This window comes from Bombyx mori, chromosome 23 (assembly GCF_030269925.1).
Source record: "Bombyx mori chromosome 23, ASM3026992v2".
In the NCBI taxonomy this organism is placed as follows: Eukaryota; Metazoa; Arthropoda; class Insecta; order Lepidoptera; family Bombycidae; genus Bombyx; species Bombyx mori.
In genome coordinates, this window is record NC_085129.1 from 15,523,504 (window position 1) to 15,537,645 (window position 14,142).

The 14,142-nt window shown below is 42.3% G+C and overlaps 1 protein-coding gene across 8 annotated transcripts in view; it reads left to right on the forward strand.

Moving 5' to 3' along the window:
- The window catches only part of LOC101736018 (syntaxin-binding protein 5), a 235,842-nt gene that overhangs the window by 108,132 nt on the left and 113,568 nt on the right, over positions 1 to 14,142 (forward strand). The gene's annotated exons all lie outside the window — the stretch shown is intronic.

The window sequence follows — 14,142 nt, forward strand, 5'->3', positions numbered from 1 at the left end:
TCTGAACACAATTACGTTTTGAGTTATTTTTATTGAATAACTAGCGACCTGCCCTCGCTTCGCTTCGGAAACATTAAATTTTATTATTAATAACAGAGTCCCGCGATGTTACCCGCGGTTATTTTTATACCGCGGGTGACGCCGCGGGGCAAAGCTAGTCAAAAAAAAGTAGCCTAAGTTACTTTTTTGGACATCAGCTATCTATCAGTGAAAGTCTCGTCAAAATCGGTCCAGCCGTTCCAGAGATTAGCCGGAACAAACAGACAGACAGACACGCAGACAAAATTTAAACAAAATGTTATTTTGGTGTATGTACCGTGTATATCTTCATATGTACGTAGTAAAAAGTGGTTATTTCAATGTTACAAACAGACACTCCGATTTTATTTATATGTATAGATGTAGAAATCAGTTTTCATAATTGCCTCGTTCCTAACATGTTTTTTACTTATTAGTGCTGTGTTATTTCTGTTAAGTAAATTACACGTGTTTTAAATAGTGAGTCCACCACACATTTCCGTAATAGCACGTCACGCGAACGAAAAACGTGGAACTAAAACATTTTCTTCTAATTTAATTGACGCTCTGCTACGCTGCTACGAATGTCGGCGGCACGTAGCCATTATGTAGACGCTTGCTACGAAACTCTAGGAATGTAGGTACATATTTGCTAGTTTTCATTAATATGGGGGTGTAAGGGGTGGCAATGAAATCACAGCTACTCAATAGCCAACCTCACCTGCCCGTGGTGCATCCTGCTAGCTAACAGACGAGGCCCTGGCGACCGACCGATGGCGGTATAACCATCCATAACCAGCTATGTCTCTAAATAAAAATACATCAGGACATGGGCAGCAGCATGCCCTGAAGAAAGGACATAGTACTGCGGTCACCAACCCGCCTGCCAAGCGTGGTGACTAATGGCATAACCCTCCCAATGGACAAAGCAAGAAATGAACGGCCCCCAGTCCCGGGCAACCCCGCTATTCCTGGTTACGGCAGCGGCCACGGTAACGGTGGGGCAGGGGGTGCTAAGAATCCCCCGGTGCGATCCGGCTGCCATAAACGATTGTACCTTGGCGCATATAATATACGGACATTGCTGAAAACTGAACATCTCGAAGAGCTGGAGACAGAATTGAGCGCAATAAATTGGCATATTATTGGCCTATCGGAAACCCGAAGAGAGGGAGAGGGTTGCGAACGACTAGCTTCAGGGAATATGCTCTTCTATCGAGAAGGAGAACAGCTCTCGCAGGGCGGCGTTGGTTTCCTTGTCCACAAATCCCTTGTCAACAACATTACGGAAGTCAGTAGTGTGTCGGCGCGGGTTGCGTATCTTGTAGTAAAACTAAACAGTAGATACTCATTAAAAGTTGTGCAAGCATACTCTCCCACATCCACATACTCTGACGAAGTTTGCGCGGTCTTTTACGATGATATCGTAAAAGCCATCGAACGCACCACTAAGACCCATTATACCGTAGTGACGGGGGATTTCAACGCGAAAGTAGGAATACAAGAATGTGGAGAGCCTGTATTGGGACCCCACGGTGTTGGCTCTAGGAATTCCCGAGGGCAAATGCTGGTAAATTTTCTTGAGATGCGGGGGCTTTTCTTGATGAATTCATTCTTCAAGAAAGGACTCCACAGAAAATGGACCTGGCAAAGCCCAGACGGGAAGACTAGAAATGAAATAGACTTCATTTTAGCGAATAAGCGGCACATATTTAGGGATGTCACCGTGATCAATAGGGTTAAGACTGGCAGCGATCACCGGCTGGTACGCGGCACCCTAAATATCGACATTAAGCTGGAAAGATCGCGTATGGTAAAGTCTAGCTTGCGACCAACTAGGCAACAAATCTCGGAGCCCCCAGAAAACTTCCAATTAGAAGTCAAAAACAGGTTTGACGTTTTGGAAACTGACTGCGATGTGGATAAGCGTACCAACGAAATGGTGAAAATTCTAAGAGAAGTGGGCAATAAATACTTTCAGCATAGCAGAAAAGGCCAAGACACTAAACTCTCCAACGAGACCCTGCTATTGATGAAACAGCGGAGGGAAACTGCAGATGCTGCTCCGTCAGATGGAAAAACTATAAACACTAAAATCAAAAAACTGATTAGGCGTGACCTTCGCCAATTCAACACAACAAAGATTAAAGAGGCAATAGAACAAAACAAAGGCACCAAAGTGTTTATACGGCAGCAACAACTAGGCCGAAGCCATCTGACGAAGCTCAAAACTGCCGATGGAAGAATTGTTAACTCAAGATCAGAAGTCCTCTCTGAAGTGGAGAACTACTACCGTAGTCTCTATGCCTCACATGCTCCCAAACCCTTTGCCCACCCAGAGAATGATCACCGAGCCCCTTTAGTCCGCCACTATACGGAAGACATACCCGACGTCAGTATAGAGGAGATAAGGGCTGCTTTGGAACAGCTTAGAAATAACAGAGCTACAGGGGATGACGGAATTAGTACAGAATTGTTGAAAGCAAGTGGTACACCAGTTCTCAACCAATTATGCACAACGTTCAACACCGTCATCCAAAAAACGACTACACCGGAAGCCTGGAGCAAGGGTACTGTTATTCTTTTCTTTAAGAAGGGAGACCGTGCTCTGCTCAAGAACTACAGGCCTATTTCACTTCTTAGCCATATTTATAAGCTGTTCTCGAGAGTCCTTATAAATCGCTTGGCCTCTAGACTTGACGAGTTCCAACCTCCGGAGCAGGCTGGGTTTCGCAAAGGCTACAGTACGGTAGACCACATCCACACGCTGAGACAGGTTATTCAGAAGACTGAAGAATACAATCGTCCTCTGTGTCTCGCGTTTGTGGACTACGAAAAAGCCTTCGACTCCATCGAAACTTGGGCTGTTCTGGAATCCTTACAGCGATGCCTAGTCGATTATCGGTACGTTGAGGTGTTGTAGAGTTTATATAAAGCCGCCAAAATGACAGTCCAGATCCAAAACCAGCTGACAAACCCGATTGAGCTTCACAGAGGGGTGAGACAGGGTGACGTTATATCGCCGAAGCTGTTCACTGCTGCTCTCGAGGATGTCTTCAAGACTCTAGACTGGAGTAAACTGGGCATCAATGTCAATGGCGAGTATCTTTCACACCTCCGATTTGCGGACGATATCGTTATAATGGCAGAGTCGCTGGAGGATCTCAGCTGTATGCTAGGTGAGCTCAATGCCGCGTCACGACGTGTTGGCCTGGGAATGAATCTGGATAAAACTAAGGTCATGTTCAACGACCATATCATTCCTGGACCGGTAATAGTCGAATCTGCGGTACTCGAAGTTGTGTCTGAATACACCTATCTAGGCCAAATTATTCAGCTGGACAGGGCCAACTTTGAGAAGGAAGCTGATAGGCGCATACAGTTGGGCTGGGCTGCGTATGGAAAACTCCGTCACATCTTGAACTCAGCAATCCCGCAATGCTTAAAGACAAAAGTTTTCAACGCTTGTGTGCTGCCGGTCATGACATATGGCGCTGAAACGTGGACATTAACCGTAGGTTTGGTCCGTAAGCTCAAAGTCGCTCAGCGTGCTATGGAAAGGTGTATGCTCGGAGTTTCTTTGATGGATCGAGTCAGAAATGATGAAATTCGTCAAAGAACCAAAGTAACCGACATAGTCCTAAAGGTTAGCAAGCTGAAGTGGCAATGGGCCGGACATACGTGTCGCAGAACCGATGGCCGATGGAGCAGACGTGTTCTGGACTGGAGACCGCGTACCGGTAAACGCAGCGTTGGGCGTCCCCCTGCCCGTTGGACCGATGACTTGCGGCGATATGCTGGGAGAAATTGGATGCGGAAGGCGGAGGATCGTTCATTGTGGCGGACTATGGGAGAGGCCTACATCCAGCAGTGGAGAGACACAGGCTGATGATGATGATGATGATGATGATTAATATAGTTTTTTAGCTATCGTAATCATCAATTATGGAGCTAGGAGTAGGATTGAATCACTCTAATAAGCTACGGGAACGGGATTTAGTTCCTGGTCGTAGTCATTTATAAAAGACGGTCTATAGTAATCTTATCTTATCTTATACCTTTAAATGAGCAATTCCTGTATATTAATATATATATAATCTGAATCTCGGAAACGGCTCCAACGATTTTCATAAAATTTAGTAAACAGGGGATTTCGGGGGCGATAAATCGATCTAGCTACGATTTATTTTCAGAAAATGTTGTTTTATTCGTGTTTTCAATTATAAACTTTATGACTCTTCCCGACATCCAATACGGGATTCCGGCCAATAATAATACTATTTTTACTGCTTTAAAGACATAATAAGATGGCGTTATAATAAATAAATAAATAAAACGAGCAAAGCTCGGTCATCATCTAGTCTATACTAATATTATAAAGCCGAAGAGTTTGTTTGTTTGTTTGAACGCGCTAATCTCAGAAACTACTGGCCCGATTTGAAAAATTGTTTCAGTTTTAGATATCCCGTTTATTGAGGAAGGCTATAGGCTATATAACATTACGGAAAGACCAATACAAATGGAGCATCAATAAAGAATGTTTCCAAATATTTTCACTTTCTATATAAATTAAGTGGGGGTAAAATTTAGCGTTACGCCAGAATAACTATTCTACGCGGACGGAGTCGCGGACAAAAGTGCGAGTTTCATGTCGTATGTTCTTGAGCTCCTTAGGTATCGCGCTTCCCTAAAAAAAGGCCTGTGAATTTTAACTTTGCAAATCCCTAAATTTTTTATCGATATTTCCAAAAAGTAACATTAATTTTTTTCAAACTTTTCCAATATTTCCTCGATCACCGTCCCCACCCCGGGCAGTTTGTCAAACGTTCGCGAACTATACGATTTATCGGCGTCCGAGCCGACACCCAGCCTAGAGCCCCATTCAATTACGTCCCCGGGGACAGCGGGGGTGGCTTTCGTGAATATCTGACGTGTCACTTCCCATTAGAGAAGAACAGTTTTAACATTTTAACGAACCCTGATCTTGTGTATTCATTTATACAAATGAGAATTTTTGAGTTTGTTTGATTGTTCGCGTATTGCAACCTTGTAGGTTGGTACCGTTGTTGTTCTTGCTGTAGTACCATAGTCGTAACATATAAGTGACGTCATAGGCAAGAGTGTTCGACTCTCATATAATGCAATTGGAATCGGTGAGACATGGCGTTGATTGGCTACGGTTGTTCCGCAAAACTTCGCCCAGGCTTTGTGTTGGGTCGCTCACAGCGGCTCCGAAATGCCGAACGTCATCTGTTGGAACAGAGGTCGCTCTTAAATCACTAGTGCCGGATTATTTCGATACAACTCCAATATTTATGACCAAATATAAAAAGGCCTATATATTACGAAGGGGATATTGCTATTGTACGCTTCTGTGAGTTTTCAGTTTGTTGCGAATTGTGTTTTTATTGGCTATAAAGCTCGTCTGATGATGAGCGATCTCCGTGCATTCCCCACATCAAGGGCGCAGCTAAGCCTTTGCCTATCGTTAAGGAAGCCTCCCAAATGTCGTTGGAAGACTCATTTGCCCTTAGGAAATATCGTGAAGAGCAGAGTTTTATAAAAATTATAGGTAACTGATGTTATATATAAGAATAAACCAGGTGTTTTTATGTTCATTCCTTATGTGCTCCTTAACCATTCATCTTGTTGTGATTAAGTGTCCTGTTATAGTCGGTGCTCCGGGGTAGGTTTCTATCATAGTATCCTCAACGTACTACAGGTAGAGCGCGAAGAATAGAGAGTAGAGAAAATGCAGACTTTTGTTGTCTAATAGGCATAGGATATCGACAATCTGATCCGAAATGTTATTGGTGCTCAATCGTTCAGTGCCAGTCTCCGTTAATTAAAAATCAACAGATATTTTAGCTCAAGAAGAGATGTTTAATTAGTTTCTAAATGATTCGTAAACTACAGCCCGCAGCTTCGCTTGCGTGCGGCACAAAAAGCATTGGAAAAGCCAGCCTTCTATTTATTCAGGGGTTTGGGCGTGAAGACGTAGCAGATAGGCAGAGTTACTTTCTTATTACCTATGTCATCATTTGCCGTGTGTCTAACATGTAACACTATAAAACTAATCTCCAATAATCTTTAAATGACAATAGCTTTGTTTAGCAACTTCCGATTTAAGTGAACAAAACCCCATACACTGCTCCAAGTTAATCTCTGTCAATCTGTAAACTGCATCAAAAGCTATACAGTGAGTTCAGTGATGTGCGTGGACAAACAAAACAAACAAACAGACCGGCAGAGATAAATTCTGTTCAACAACCTCTTTAGTTACTAGTGGTAGGACCTCTTATGAGTCCGCACGGGTAGGTACCACTACCTCACTATATTGTAACTATACTGAGCCAACTATACTGTAACTATACTGAGACCTTCGAACTTATATCTCAAGGTGGGTGACAATTTACGTTGTAGATGTCTATTGGATCCAGTAATTACTTAACACCAGGGCTGTGAGCTCGTTCACCCATAGAAGCAATAAGTAAAAAAAGTTACGTCCTCATATTTTTCTTGCCTTTGTTCAATATACCGACATCGGATTCTATTGTATTTTTAAATGTACTGATAATTTACGGTTTCTTTGCGTTTAATTTGACCAATCATCTAGAATAAATATTAGTTAAGTTAAAAGGAAGGCAGACCTGTGTGAAGAGTTCAGGAAGCACCGATAAAGGTTGTTTGAGGACGCGCCCGCTGTTGGTTCTCGATCGATTTTTCAAAACGAGAAAACTTGCGTTTGAGAGATGAAACTTTACGTTCCTTTTGTATTTTATTTACGGCTTGTTTGTGATTCGAAAAGGAATTTGAAAATCGTTCGTTTTTTATCTGCATTTGCAGGCTACGGTTTACCACGAGTTTCGCCTAATACGAGACTAGGCGAGTAATCGCCTTCGTTTAGTTGAAGACGCCACAGATTGCGAAAAATAACCAGAATACAAAAAAATACGTGTGGCACTCGGGGACTGCCGCGGTAAAGCTATTGCATAGCATTTTTTATCAACTTATACAATTATAATTAGACAATAATAATTTAATATTAAAAAACTAATAAAATAAGACCACGCTTTCTTTATAAACATTAACAAAAGCAAAACATTAACTGTCCCCTTCACACTCATAAGCTAGACCGCGCGAGAGAGAGATGGACAGACTTTTCATGATACACATGCAGTGCGATGTCACGCCACGCGCTTATTCACAAACACTACACAAGCGCAACCTGTGAATGTGTTGAACGCGAGCTACATGGTAGGCGGAGTGGGGGGTGTTAGGCTTTATTTTCGTTACAAAATTTCTTAATTCGGTCGCCGCGCTCAAAACCCGTCAAAAACAAAAGCTATGCAATAGTTTAAAATTTAGCGTATTATGAGCCGTAGCGCATACCGAGTACCACCTTCCCGACAATTTTTTTCTGTGCGTTCATGTCCACCGATTCAAAGGAGCGTCGTGTACAATACCATTGAGGCTTCAACCTCACGCCTCAAGGTCAGTGGCGTCGTTGTGTCCTCTATGTATGACACATCAAAATAGAACGTAATCTCGAACAACGTATAAAACCACCACACAACCATAGTACGCACATACATATGTCTCACAGGATCATATTTGCCGATTCCTGAAACGCCAGCACATTCTGAACACCGTTAATCCCTCGCTAAAGACCCCGCCGGCTCGGGGCCCGGGATTTATCGCTCGTGTTACACTGATGCTGACGTGAGACTGTATTGCTGACGGGATGTCATGTAGACGTTAAATCATACCGTACAGAGCTTTGGGTATGTTAGACATGTGTTGTTATATGATGATATATGTTGTTATGATATATGATAGTTTTATGATGTACGAATGACGCTGAATTCGAAGGCATGACGACAATTTCTTCCTGAATATCGTCAGTACTTCACACTACTATAAAAGTTTAATGACGGACTTCTTTTCGTAGCATATTTTTTTAACGTTTCTATGAACATTATGAATATTGCGCAGGGACGATATATTTATTTAGACAGTAGTTACCACAATATTCAAATGTCGACGAATACCATGTCGTCCGTGATCATGAAACTTGTAATGTATCTTGTATTGTGTAAGTTAGTAGTAAGACAGTCTGACATATAGCGTTGTGCAACTAAGACGTGCATTTTATTCAATCCCGCGAATCCCGCACTCCGCAATCTGAAGCGTCGGAAATAGTAAAATAAAATATAATAAACGCGAGATTCGATTTAAAGCGTTGTCCTGACTGCTTAAGACGTCTAATACAAATTTCAATCACTCAAGCAGTCGTTTTTTACATAAATATTTGCTGAAAGCTGCCAGAGTGTCCGAGCTTCGTAAGCTCTAGAGTTATTTCCCGCGGGACTAAGCTCGCTGCCTGCAGTTTTGTGTTGAGACTTTATACAGTTTGTTATTAGAATTGAATAAATTGTGAGGTATTTTATAAAGGATCCGTTATCTACTTAAAACTAAGCGACTATGAACGTGTCAGTAAAAAATCTTAAAGTTTAATAATAAGCAAACTAAAATATTAATAATAATATATATGTATACATATGTATGTACACAATATATATGTACACAATAATAAGCAAACTAAAATATTAATAATATTTTAGTTTGCTTTAGATAATTTTTTATTTTATTTTATTACTTAGACTAGCGACCCGCCCTCGCTTCGCTTCGGAAACATTAAAACACACATGAAACAAACAAACAAAATAAATAAAAAATTAAAAAAAGTAGCCTATGTTCATCAGGGACAATGTCGGCTTCTAATGGAAAAAGAATTTTTCAAATCGGTCCAGTAGTTTCAGAGCCTATTCGAAACAAACAAACAAACAAATCTTTCCTCTTTATAATATTATATAATATATAATATAATATTATATTAGTATAGATGGGTCGACGAGCTCATAGCTAACCATGTGTTAAGTGGTTACTGGAGCCCATAGACATCTACAACGTAAATGTACCACCCACCTTCAGATAAAAGTTCTAAGGTCTCAGTATAGTTACTACGGCTGCCCCGCCTTTCAAACCGAAACGCATTGCAGCTTCACGGGAGAAATAGGCGGGGTGTTGGTACCTACCCGTGCGGACTCACAAGAGGTCCTACCACCAGTATATATACAGCACACCTATATAATGACGTGAAATGTATTGGAAAAAAATTGGATTAAATTTGTGATACTTCCATTGTATACCTAAATGATTATGTGCCGCGCACCCCCAGCCGAGCGTAAACTAATTCATAGCGCTCCCTCGATTTCAGAATAAATAAAGGTGGTCGTTAACAGAACATGAATAATTCAATACATGTTTCATTACTCGCGCATTTAATTCTTAGGTCGAGCTGACGTCGAACAACTTAGACTTTAATAATAATTCATGATTTACTTTTGTGTGTAGTCACTACTCTCACTACACTACACTACACTACATCAGTGTGCTTAGTGCGAGTTTCTTAACGTTCTCGATAGCGTAAAAGTTAACTGAAATTTGTATGGATTTGGAAGGTTTGCCTACGTTTGCCGCTAGGGGCGCTGTTTCAACTGCACACAAATTTGGGGTTAACTTTTACGCTATCGACAACGTTAAAAAATTCGCAGTAAGCACACGGGTGTGCAGGGTTAACGGTGACGTCATGAAATGTGAAATTTACACTAGCTAGGATGATATCCGTGCCACTCGTGCTGCAAATACATACGAGAGAAAAAGGATAAGACTTCGAATACAGAATGACTTTCAAAAAACGAAAATGCCTCCGTATGATTGTATGTGCGTGATTGTATGAATCTTTTTCTGATATAATATTGTACTAAAAATGTATATATTGAAGGCAGTTTTGAGTATTTTAATAACTAGATGATGAGCGAGCTTTGCCGGTTTTTTTATATAACGCCATCTTGTTGTGTCTTTAAAGCGGTTAGTTGCCCTCAATTATGAAAAATTGTAATATTATTCGCCAATAGATGTCGGGAAGAGTTGATTACTGAAAACACAAATAAAACAACATTTTCTGAAAATAAATCGTAACTAGATCGATTTATTGCCCCTGAAATCCCCTGTGAACTAAATTTTATGAAAATCGTTGGAGCCGTTTCCGAGATTCAGATTATATATTATTATCGACCAGAAGTGAGGTAGTTAACAAAAATAAATAAATAACACAGAACTGGCCTAATTATATTTCACTGAATTAACAAAACTTCTAACAAAATGATTTCAATTTACTATTAACGAAAACTGTTAAAATTACACAAGTCCCAAACATGTTTTAACAAGAACCGCACACACGAACGCCACGCACAAAAAAGAGGCAAAGGCGCAGCGAGGGATCGTTTTTATAGTTTTAGCGCTGGCTCTCGGTCGGGGGTTGCCAGGATTCGGTAACACGGCCGTTCCTGATGGCGAGGCGTCCTCGACCGCTTCATCTCTCAGCAGAAGCATATCTCTTCCAGCTACGTCAGAGCTTGCATCAACAAGGTCACCCTCTGTAACGTAACAAAAAAATTACACCCAGACCTTAATGCTCTAAAACTTTCTAAAATTTAGAATCCCTACTACAGACGCAAGCGTGCACTCTTACATCTGCAGCGAGGACGAGCCAAAGATAAACATTTGAAGTGAGAAGAATGGATATCGCACAACTGTCCCAAACTGCGCAATTTGAGACACCTGCACGATTCCTTTACTGAGTTAGCCCGTACAGGAAACGTCTAAAACAGTAGCGCGCTGTTGTCGGCAATATTCACCGATACAGATACTGAACATTACCGACACAACACAGCTAAACAGTAGGGACGCAAGATCCGGCCGAATCCGCATCTACCATACTGCTCAAAAAAATAAACGGGAAGTAAAGCACCGTCGTGCCCACCTCGACCTTCACATATTAATTTCGAAGAAAAGGCTGCATGTCACCGGGGTCCACTCGTAAGGATGATGTGGAAGCAGGGCAGCCGTCCCAGCTCCAGTCTGCTCCCACGATGCGAGGCTGCACCACGTGTGGCGGGCGTCCCGCTCGACCGTCCTGATAGATAATCCGTTGGGTAGTCCGCAGCAGCAGGCCGCAGACTAAGCGACATCACCCTCTGCGTCACTGCCAGTCGTACAGCACCGTGCAGTCGGCGGCATGCGAGCAACACGTGCAGTATGCACGTCAGAAGTAGGTGAGCGCGCGCATGTAGCGGCACGCGAGCAACACGTGCAGTATGCACGTCTGAAGCAGGCGAGCGCGCGCAGGTAGCGGCACGCGAGCAGTGCGCGCAGCCAGCGGTACGGGAGCAGTGCGCGCAGCCAGCGGTACGGGAGCAGTGCGCGCAGTATGCGCGCCAGAAGTAGATGAGCGCGCGCAGCCAGCGGTACGCGAGCAGTGCGCGCAGTATGCACGCCAGAAGTAGATGAGCGCGCGCAGCCAGCGGCACGCGAGCAGTGCGCGCAGTATGCGCGCCAGAAGTAGATGAGCGCGCGCAGCCAGCAGTACGCGAGCAGTACGCGCAGTATGCGCGCCAGAAGTAGATGAGCGCGCGCAGCCAGCGGTACGCGAGCAGTGCGCGCAGTATGCGCGCCAGAAGTAGATGAGCGCGCGCAGCCAGCGGCACGCGAGAAGTGCGCGCAGCCAGCGGTACGCGAGCAGTGCGCGCAGTATGCGCGCCAGAAGTAGATGAGCGCGCGCAGCCAGCGACACGCGAGCAGTGCGCGCAGCCAGCGGCACGCGAGCAGTGCGCGCAGTATGCACGCCAGAAGTGATGAGCGCGCGCAGCCAGCGGCACGCGAGCAGTGCGCGCAGTATGCACGTCTGAAGCAGGTGAGCGCGCGCAGGTACCGGCACGCGAGCAACACGTGCAGTCTGCACGGCTCTGCGCTCTCCTGCTGGAGCACGGCGCCGACTCGCTACTGACCTCACACGTCGGCGACAACGCCCTGCGTCTGTGAACAAATCAGACAGAAGGCGCCTCCATTGTCAAAGTTTAGATAGCACCTGCAATGCTCCAATAATCCTGTTCGTCACGCTGTCCATCTGCTGACCAGCACTGCTACAAACACCCGCCGATTTGCATGACGCTGTTCCAGGGTACTCAGGTGCACATGCGTCACCCCCTTCGACGGAAATCGTTGCTGCTGGTGGCAAAAATAACTGCGCGTGGCGTTCGGTACAAGAGTGCGACAGCGTATTGCGATTAGACGGTACCGGTAAAGTGGTCATTAATCTCACGATCTCACGAGTACAATTATGTTCTAAACAACGGTTCCACGGAACTATGCCAGGAGACATCCTGCGGCGTAGGTGTCTTGCTCTTCCTACACACAGCACGATCGCGACGATGATTAATGCAACACACTCCTAAATCGAGAATTCGAGCGGTCATGACAGCGTCGATGAGAATGATCGCGCTAGATTTCTAGATCGACGTCCCGTCATATTTCAAAAGCACGTGGTTTTATCCCACTTCTGATATTATCGACCAGAAGTGAGGTAGTTAACAAAAATAAATAAATAACACAGAACTGGCCTAATTATATTTCACTGAATTAACAAAACTTCTAACAAAATGATTTCAATTTACTATTAACGAAAACTGTTAAAATTACACAAGTCCCAAACATGTTTTAACAAGAACCGCACACACGAACGCCACGCACAAAAAAGAGGCAAAGGCGCAGCGAGGGATCGTTTTTATAGTTTTAGCGCTGGCTCTCGGTCGGGGGTTGCCAGGATTCGGTAACAATATATAAGGTAAAAGCTCCTAATACGGCGGTAGTCAAAATCGCTTCCTATTACGGTGGTATTTCTATTTTCGACATTTATTCTTGTTTTATTCAGTTTAAGCTCACCAAAACGGAATCTATTTATTCTAAATCTATTACTTCATAACATAACTGACATTTTCAAGTGTAACATATAAACAACACTACAAGATCTATCAGTTTGTAGCACGGCATCAACGTGAGAGGAGTTTCCATACAAACGCGGAACAAAAAAATAAGTACACTAATATTTAGAAACTAAGTTTTTTGTATTAATAAGTCGTTCAACTTTGTTAATGTGTTATTTATAGCATTCTCCTACTATTATACTTACTTTTTAAATAGCTTGTTTCATATATGTAACTCATTTTTTACTCAAAAAATCAGAAACAAAATACCGCCGTAATACGGTACGAATTTTATAGATTAATCCTAATACGGTGGTATAACTCCGAAATAGGAAATATACTGGGCATATTTAATTGTTTATAACTTTCAATTTATTAAGTTATTGAATTAGTTCCAAGTTTAGTTGGAATAATTATTAATCTTGTAAATTAGAAACCATATTCTGCGGTATGTATTATTCATTAAAAATCTAGTTAAATATGAAAACTGTCGAGTGCAAAATGTTGGTTTCTTAGAAGGGGTAAAAATAGGAAGGTGTATTTTAATTAATCACAAATCATTTATTTTGTATAACTGTTGACTTGAGTTTTACACATCTGGGCCAAAAAACTGTTATCGTTTGATTAAGTATTTACATTCTTTGTTTATCGAAATTTTGATGGGTCAGAATTAGGATTAAAAAAATACGAGTAGTTTTCCTATTACGGTGGTAGTTATTTCCAGGTAACTCTGTGTTAGGTTCTATGATCTCCTATTAAGGTCATATTCATAGAACATAAAATTACAAGTTTTAGGATTCCATAGAAATAATAGAAAGGTTATTTATACTTATTTTACACAAAAAGATAATACAATAAAAACAAATTTAAAGAATGTCTAAATACTATGTACAAAGGCGAGCTTAACTCTTCATGAGTTTTCTTCCAGCAAACCCTTTTCAGAGAGAAATACGATGTATAAGAGGGGAATAGTGTACAAGTGAAAGGTTATTAAAATATATTAAATACGGTGGATTTCATTAATAACGACCTCGGTTATAGCAACGTCGAACTTGCGTCCCTTGAATTTAAAGCATACTTTCGTAAGAAATTCATTCGGTAAGAGCGACTTTGGATACTATAGCGTCAATTTCGGGTATAGCGATTTGTTTTTATGAACCATTTATGACAGATTCCCAGAAATCCCGTACAGATATTTCTATTGAGTCGGTAAAGGCACAAAGACTCATTCATAAAA